The sequence below is a fragment of the Rattus norvegicus genome, chromosome 7 (assembly GCF_021556685.1).
Source record: "Rattus norvegicus strain SHRSP/BbbUtx chromosome 7, alternate assembly SHRSP_T2T, whole genome shotgun sequence".
Lineage (NCBI taxonomy): Eukaryota > Metazoa > Chordata > Mammalia > Rodentia > Muridae > Rattus > Rattus norvegicus.
Genome location: NC_141540.1, coordinates 93,641,193 through 93,650,969, shown reverse-complemented (window position 1 = coordinate 93,650,969; position 9,777 = coordinate 93,641,193). Strand labels below are relative to the sequence as shown.

At 40.6% G+C, this 9,777-nt stretch overlaps 1 pseudogene; it reads right to left on the bottom strand.

Annotated features, from left to right (window-relative positions):
- Positions 1-4,926: 4,926 nt before the first annotated feature.
- Positions 4,927-6,317, bottom strand: Eef1g-ps7 (eukaryotic translation elongation factor 1 gamma, pseudogene 7; annotated as a pseudogene).
- Positions 6,318-9,777: the final 3,460 nt, after the last annotated feature.

Sequence of the window (9,777 nt, the reverse complement as noted above, 5' to 3'; positions counted from 1 at the left end):
TTCCTTAATATCTCTCAACATCAATGGCCTCAACTCCCCCAAAAAAAGACATAGATTAACAAACTGGATACGCAATGAGGACCCTACATTCTGCCGCCTACAGGAAACACACCTCAAAGACAAAGACAGACACTACCTCAGAGTGAAAGGCTGGAAAACAACTTTCCAAGCAAATGGTCAGAAGAAGCAAGCTGGAGTAGCCATTCTAATATCAAATAAAATCAATTTTCAATTAAAAGTCATCAAAAAAGATAAGGAAGGACATTTCATATTCATCAAAGGAAAAATCCACCAAGATGAACTCTCAGTCCTAAATATCTATGCCCCAAATACAAGGGCACCTACATACGTAAAAGAAACCATACTAAAGCTCAAAACACACATTGCACCTCACACAATAATAGTGGGAGATTTCAACACCACACTCTCATCAATGGACAGATCATGGAAACAGAAATTACACAGAGACTTAGGCAGACTAAGAGAAGTCATGAGCCAAATGGACTTAACAGATATTTATAGAACATGCTATCCTAAAGCAAAAGGATATACCTTCTTCTCAGCTCCTCATGGTACTTTCTCCAAAATTGACCATATAGTTGGTCAAAAAACGGGCCTCAACAGGTACAGAAAGATAGAAATAATCCCATGCGTGCTATCAGACCACCACGGCCTAAAACTGGTTTTCAATAACAATAAGGGAAGAATGCCCACATATACGTGGAAATTGAACAATGCTCTACTCAATGATAACCTGGTCAAGGAAGAAATAAAGAAAGAAATTAACGACTTTTTAGAATTTAATGAAAATGAAGGTACAACATACCCAAACTTATGGGACACAATGAAAGCTGTCTAAGAGGAAAACTCATAGCGCTGAGTGCCTGCAGAAAGAAACAGGAAAGAGCATATGTCAGCAGCTTGACAGCACACCTAAAAGCTCTAGAACAAAAAGAAGCACATACACCCAGGAGGAGTAGAAGGCAGGAAATAATCAAACTCAGAGCTGAAATCAACCAAGTAGAAACAAAAAGGACCATAGAAAGAATCAACAGAACCAAAAGTTGGTTCTTTGAGAAAATCAACAAGATAGATAAACCCTTAGCCAGACTAACAAGAGGACACAGAGAGTGCGTCCAAATTAACAAAATCAGAAATGAAAAGGGAGACATAACTACAGATTCAGAGGAAATTCAAAAAATCATCAGATCTTACTATAAAAGCCTATATTCAACAAAACTTGAAAATCTGCAGGAAATGGACAATTTTCTAGACAGATACCAGGTACTGAAGTTAAATCAGGAACAGATAAACCAGTTAAACAACCCCATAACTCCTAAGGAAATAGAAGCAGTCATTAAAGGTCTCCCAACCAAAAAGAGCCCAGGTCCAGACGGGTTTAGTGCAGAATTCAATCAGACCTTCATAGAAGACCTCATACCAATATTATCCAAACTATTCCACAAAATTGAAACAGATGGATCACTACTGAATACCTTCTACGAAGCCACAATTACTCTTATACCTAAACCACACAAAGACCCAACAAAGAAAGGGAACTTCAGACCAATTTCCCTTATGAATATCGACACAAAAATACTCAATAAAATTCTGGCAAACCGAATTCAAGAGCACATCAAAACAATCATCCACCATGATCAAGTAGGCTTCATCCCAGGCATGCAGGGATGGTTTATTATACGGAAAACCATCAACGTGATCCATTATATAAACAAACTGAAAGAACAAAACCACATGATCATTTCATTAGATGCTGAGAAAGCATTTGACAAAATTCAACACCCCTTCATGATAAAAGTCCTGGAAAGAATAGGAATTCAAGGCCCATACCTAAACATAGTAAAAGCCATATACAGCAAACCAGTTGCTAACATTAAACTAAATGGAGAGAAACTTGAAGCAATCCCACTAAAATCAGGGACTAGACAAGGCTGCCCACTCTCTCCCTAAGTATTCAATATAGTTCTTGAAGTTCTAGCCAGAGCAATCAGACAACAAAAGGAGGTCAAGGGGATACAGATCAGAAAAGAAGAAGTCAAAATATCACTATTTGCAGATGATATGATAGTATATTTAAGTGATCCCAAAAGTTCCACCAGAGAACTAGTAAAGCTGATAAACAACTTCAGCAAAGTGGCTGGGTATAAAATTAACTCAAATAAATCAATTGCCTTCCTCTACACAAAAGAGAAACAAGCCGAGAAAGAAATTAGGGAAACGACACCCTTCATAATAGACCCAAATAATATAAAGTACCTCGGTGTGACTTTAACCAAGCAAGTAAAAGATTTGTACAATAAGAACTTCAAGACTCTGAAGAAAGAAATTGAAAAAGACTCAGAAGATGGAAAGATCTCCCATGCTCATGGATTGGCAGGATTAATATAGTAAAAATGGCCATTTTACCAAAAGCGATCTACAGATTCAATGCAATCCCCATCAAAATACCAATCCCATTCTTCAAAGAGCTAGACAGAACAATTTGCAAATTCATCTGGAATAACAAAAAACCCAGGATAGCTAAAACTATCCTCAACAATAAAAGGACTTCAGGGGGAATCACTATCCCTGAAATCAAGCAGTATTACAGAGCAATAGTGATAAAAACTGCGTGGTATTGGTACAGAGACAGACAGATAGACCAGTGGAACAGAATTGAAGACCCAGAAATGAACCCACACACCTATGGGCAATGATTTTTGACAAAGGAGCCAAAACCATCACATGGAAAAAAGACAGCATTTTCAGCAAATGGTGCTGGTTCAACTGGAGGTCAACATGTAGAAGAATGCAGATCTATTCATGCTTATCACCCTTTACAAAGCTTAGTTCCAAGTGGATCAAGGACCTCCACATCAAACCAGACACACTCAAACTAATAGAGGAAAAACTAGGGAAGCATCTGGAACACATGGGCACTGGAAAAAATTTCCTGAACAAAACACCAATGGCTTATGCTCTAAGATCAAGAATTGACAAATGGGATCTCATAAAACTGCAAAGCTTCTGTAAGGCAAAGGACACTGTGGTTAGGACAATACGGCAACCAACAGATTGGGAAAAGATCTTTACCAATCCTACAACAGTTAGAGGCCTTATATCCAAAATATACAAAGAACTCAAGAAGTTAGACCGCAGGGAGTCAAATAACCCTATTAAAAATGGGGTTCAGCCCCAGTGAACTAGACTATGGGGGGAGGGCGGCAATGGGGGGAGGGTTGGGAGGGGAACACCCATAAGGAAGGGGAGGAGGGAGGGGGATGTTTGCCCGGAAACCGGGAAAGGGAATAACACTCGAAATGTATATAAGAAATACTCAAGTTAATAAAAAAAATGGGGTTCAGAGCTAAACAAAAATTCACAGCTGAGGAATGCCGAATGGCTGAGAAACACCTAAAGAAATGTTCAACATCTTTAGTCATAAGGGAAATGCAAATCAAAACAACCCTGAGATTTCACCTCACACCAGTGAGAATGGCTAAGATCAAAAACTCAGGTGACAGCAGATGCTGGCGAGGATGCGGATAAAGAGGAACACTCCTCCATTGTTGGTGGGTTTGCAGACTGGTACAACCATTCTGGAAATCAGTCTGGATATTCCTCAGAAAATTGGACATTGAACTGCCTGAGGATCCAGCTATACCTCTCTTGGGCATATACCCAAAAGATGCCCCAACATATAAAAAAGACACATGCTCTACTATGTTCATCGCAACCTTTTTTATAATAGCCAGAAGCTGGAAAGAACCCAGATGCCCTTCAACAGAGGAATGGATACAGAAAATGTGGTACATCTACACAATGGAATATTACTCAGCTATCAAAAACAACGACTTTATGAAGTTCGTAGGCAAATGGTTGGAACTGGAAAATATCATCCTGAGTGAGCTAACCCAATCACAGAAAGACATACATGGTATGCACTCATTGATAAGTGGCTATTAGCCCAAATGCTTGAATTACCCTAGACGCCTAGAACAAATGAAACTCAAGACGGATGATCAAAATGTGAATGCCTCACTCCTTCTTTAAAAGGGGAACAAGAATACCCTTGGCAGGGAATAGAGAGGCAAAGATTAAAATAGACACAGAAGGAATACCCATTGAGAGCCTGCCCCACATGTAGCCCATACATATACAGTCATCCAATTAGACAAGATGGATGAAGCAAAGAAATGCAGGCCGACAGGAGCCGGATGTAGATCGCTCCTGAGAGACACAGCCAGAATACAGCAAACACAGAGGCGAATGCCAGCAGCAAATCACTGAACTGAGAATAGGACCCCCGTTGAAGGAATCAGAGAAAGAACTGGAAGAGCTTGAAGGGGCTCGAGACTCCATATGTACAACAATGCCAAGCAACCAGAGCTTCCAGGGACTAAGCCACTACCTAAAGACTATACATGGACTGACCCTGGACTCTGACCTTATAGGTAGCAGAGAATATCCTAGTAAGAGCACCAGTGGAAGGGGTAGCCCTGGGTCCTGCTAAGACTGAACCCCCAGTGAACTAGATTGATGGGGGGAGGGCGGCAATGGTGGGAGGATGGGGAGGGGAACACCCATAAAGAAGGGGAGGGGGAGGGGGATGTTTGCCCGGAAACACTCGAAATGGATATAAGAAATACTCAAGTTAATTAAAAAAAAAAAAAAAAAAGAAAGTATCCTGAAGTGAAAGGATCTCTGCAGTGAAGAAAACTCATGTGTCCTCAAGATCAAGAAGACTTAAACAGAGACAGATGCTAAGTTCATCAGCCACTAACAAGTCATGGTTATATAAGTACATTATCTCCTTATTTTTTAGGTTTCTGTCTTATAACATCATTTCTCCCTTCCTTTTCCTCCTTTCAAACCCTTCCGCATACTCCTCCTTGCTCTTTTTCTTCTGTTTTTTTCTTTTCAATGTTAAGTTTCCTTTAATAACCCCCCACCCCCCCCCCTGAACGGTAGGTGCAGGCAGCTAAGTGACTGGCAAGACATGAAGATCTTGCCTTGATTGATGGCTTTGCCCACTTTCTGAAAGGCCCCCTCCCAGGAAAAGTACTCTGGAACCAGGATCTGTGGCTCCTTGCTATCAGGATCGTTTCCTCCATGTATATGGCTCATAGTCCACCTTCAATCTGGACTCAGTGGAAAGGCAAGCTCTTGGCCTCGGAAGACCCAAACACCAGAAACAGAGCCGCTGTTGTTGGTTCCAAAGAGGAAAATACTAGCAAAGACGTTCTCCCTCTGTTGTTCATTTGCTGGAACATTCCAGTGATGAGGTTGCAACTCATGAAGGTCTGGGTGAGCAGTGCTCAGCATACCACAGGGGCCAGCTGTCCTTATCAAAGTGCTCCCAAACTATGGCAGCACCACATAGAGGGATCCTCCTTGGAGTACTTACGCTTAAATTCATCCAACACAAGGGTACTCTTGGGCAGGTGAGTGAAAGGGTCCTTGGCCTTGGGTTCAGTGGCCAATGCCTGCTCACACTCATCCATCTCTTCCCCAGAAGCTGGGGCAGTGCCTTTTTTCCGCTCAGCCTGAGGCTCCTGTTTCTTTTCTCATGAACCCTTTCCTTTCCTTTTTTGGCTGCTCTCTGCAAGCTTCTTAGCATCAAACTGCGCCATCTTCTCACACAGCTTCACCTCCCCCAAGATGGCCCTGAATTTGGGCTAGTTAATGCAGGTAAGGAAACATCGGTTGGTATTGGGGAACGCCTGGCGAAAAGAAGGCTCTAAGACCTGTTTATAGAGCCACTACAGGGTGCAGACAGCTGTGATATCAGCCAGTGTCACTCGTTCACTCGTCAGTAAAGTCCGTTTCTTCAAGTGAGTGTCCAGTAGCCCCAAGATTCATTTCACCTCCTCTTTTGCATTTCCAGTGGCCTGTTTGCTGTGGTGCATGATGCCTAAGGTGGGGAACACCCAGGTGCTAGCTGGAGGGACAATGTCACTGTCAGCAAAGCTCACCCACTGCCCCACCTGAGCTGCTGCCTCTGGCGTACTTCCCTGCAGCTCCTCGCTGCCTACATAATAGGCTATGGCATTGCTCTCAAACACACAGAATCCCTCATCACCCTCAAATGCTGGAACCTTGCGGGCAGGAAATTTTCAGAGAAATTCAGGGGTACGGTTGGTTTGGCCAAAGTGGAAGTGGGGTGGTGTGAAGAGCACGTGGACCTAAGCCCCGCTGTACTGAACAGCGATGAAGGCCTTGAAGGCTCTCCAGTTTTCAGGGTATGTGTACAGGGTCTCAGCCACCATGGTGATCCCACAGAAAAAGGAGGTGGGGCTGTCAGTGATGCTGCAAAGTAAGCCGCAATGTTCTTTTTCAAATCTGTGATCTTTTCTATTAATTGTAATAATATACATGACATGAATATTTAATATATAAACAAACATACATGAATATTTAATATATATTTAAACATATATTTAAGGTTTCAGCCCAGTTCTACATTAAATAGTATCCCAGTTATAGCAATAGCAATTTTCAAGTTTATTCGGAGTCTTTATGTAAAGTGAAAACAAGCTAGGATAGCCTAAGCTAACTAAAAAGAACCAAGATTAAAGACTTACACTATTGACTTTGAAAGTTACTCCATTTTTATAGCAATCAGGTCCCTATGTTACCAGCACAAAATTGACCCAAGCAATACTGTAGCCAATGAATAGATCCTCACTTACATAGTAACTTGATTTTTGAGAGAGTTGCCAAGACAATTCAATAGGAGAGGAAAATACTTTCACCAAATTGTGCTAGCATATGTAAACAGCTATACTGAAACTATGCCCACCAACTTCCTTCAGGCATACAAAGAAAGTTAAAGAGATGTATCTAGATCCGAATGTAAACATAGAACCATGAAATCCAGGGATGTTTATGTAGCATACTGCAGAATTCATTCAGGCCTCAGAGATGCCTAGAGTCTTTTTATTTGATCATGGGAAGAAATAATCACAAAGGAAAATACCAGTAAGAGCTTACCAAAACTAAAAATGTCTTGCCCAGTGAAGGAAACCATGTATCTGGCAAACAACTTTAATCACTAGCACTAAAGAATCGGGGGCATGCTCAGCTTTGTGCCTCTGGTCTACATAATGAATTTGGGGCCAGTAAGGGATATAAAGACCCCTCCCCTATAAATAAATAAGGAAAGAAAGAGAAAGAGTAAAGAAATAAACAGAAGGAAGAAAGGGAAAGAGAAAGAAAGAAAGAAAGAGAAAGAAAGGAAGGAAGAAAGAAAGAAAGAAAGAAAGAAAGAAAGAGAAAGAAAGGAAGAAAGAAAGGAAGAAAGAAGGAAAGAAAGAAAAAGATTTCACTAGGATTATGGTAGTTTCACAAAATAATAATAAAATTCTATTTACCAATTTGCTGAATTCAAAGTATACGCAGAAGTTCACAGAACTCAAAATTAAAAGGATGTCTAGCCTAGTGTAAAGTGAGAAAAAAATCTCAAAGTACATTGCCTAAAAGAGTACATATGTTATAATCATATGAAAGTGTATTCAACATCAGTCATCATGAAATTCAAATTAAAATCATAATAAGATAGCACCACATGCTCAATGGCTAAAATTAAAAGGACTGAAAATACCACATGCTGGTGAGAACGTGAGCAAATGGAACTCTCATGCGTTGCTTGAGGGGATCCCAAAGTGCTGCATCCTCTTCAGAAGACAGACTGTTAGTTTCTTTATAAAACTTAATTCATAAATTTTTGCTTTTTTTTTTGGACACAGTCTCACTGTAGTCAGAGTTGGCCTTGAACTCATGATGATCCTTCTGCTTCATGGTTCCATGTGTTGGGATTATAGTATCTGTCCTTTCTGTTTTGACTTTACAAAAAAGTAATTCAGATTCCCAGCATATACATATTTCATATACTCATCACCAAAATAAACAGAGTACTAAACAACACACCCACCACTTCCAAAAATTCCAGTGTGCTCTTTAGGATTCTGTGGGTTTTCTGAGACGGGAGAAATACCACTTGAAATGTGCTCGTGAAGCTGTTTTGATAAGCATCATGTTATTCAGGAAAGCTCAGAAGCTTGCTCTACTCATCTACAACTAATGAAACACTTTTACATCTGGGACGAAACAATTTCCCTTCAGGTATGATGGCACACTCCGTTATCCTGGTTCTCAGGAAGCAAACACAAGAGGACTGGAGCATATTGACAGCCAACGTTCTTTAAATAGTAAGTTCTAGGCTAGCTAGTGAGCACTACATAGTGAGACTCTCTCAAAAACAAACAAACAAACAAACAAACAAACAAACAAAACTGCCAAAAGAACAATGACAACAAAACCACAACAGGGTAGAACAAAATAAGACAAACACAAAAGCAATTTCTCATTCTTTCTTTCCCTGACCCTGCTGTACCAGCCTCTTAGCTCTATTTTGACAATTTTGGATGCCCAGTGTAGGTGGAATCAGGAGTTATAGCCTTCCTATTTCTCTTAGCACAATGTCCTGACTGTTTAGCCAGGTTGTTGACATGTTTTTGCATCTGCTGGATAAAGAAGCAGGAGGGATTACTGTGTCACTGTTCATCTTTCTGTGGAAATCAAGATATATCTACTCTGCACCTCAGAAATTCTCCCTCTACAAGTTTACACTGCATATAAAATCATGTTAGCAGCAGACCTTGTGCCTGAACATCAAGAATGGCTTTGTTTATATTAGCAGGGAATGGACATAGAATGCCCACCATCTGAAAACATAAATACATGTTATCAACGTTATTCCAAGTGAAAGCAATCTTATACTTACGATGTAAACTGCCTATGATGTCATCTGTATAAAATGCAAAAACCAGAAAATCTAATCTGTGGTTGAATAATGTCAGCACAGTATTGCCTATGCTGAACAAACTGAAGGGGGACATCGGCGAGGGGGCCTAAGGGAAACTTAGGGAGCTTGCTGTGCGTTGGTAATGTTCTATATCTCCTAACAGAGCTCTGTGGAGTACAACTACCTGCATTAATCAAAGTTTCTTGACTGTACACACTAATTTGGTGCATTTTGTAGTGTGTAAGTTTTATAAAATGAGAAAATACTGAAGTTTTGCCAATCCTACACATAACATTTGAAGGTCTGAGATTTCTTTATAAGTCTTTGAAAATTCAGACCGACACATGGAATGAGCATGTGCTATCATGTGAGCGGGAGGTCCGAGGCCTTGTCTTCATCACCTAGATTCTCACTGACATTTGCTCTACCTGCTCTGCCTTATAATTACTCACACTGAAGGTGTTCTTGGTTATGCATGGCAGCAACCTCCACGTTTTGAGGTTGCACAGTCCCTTGGGTAAGGGCATAAACTGCAGCTCATGATGTCTCACCTATATTTTAAAGCAAACATTGCTGCTGTGATTTGAGTGTTTCTATTGTTTCAGACTCAAGGCCTGATACATCAGTGATAGGTGTTGGTTCATGTAGGGTGAAATTAAGCCACAAGGATGTTGTTCCTATGGGTAGCATTAGTGTGTTCGAACGGGCTCATGTAAAAGAATTCACTCTATATTCTCCTTCAATCCCCTTGCTAGTGAGAAGGTCTACCTTGGCAGCAGAGAACTGTACTCTCTAGACACGGAATCTAATGATGACTTGATTTGGGAATTCTCTACCCTCGAAACTGTGAGAAATGCATATGCAAACTTACCAAGTCTAATTTTTTTCTTTTACAGATACAAGAGGGGACTGAGACAAAAAAACAAGTGAAAAACAAAACAACACCCCCCGCTAAAAAAAAAAAAAACTCC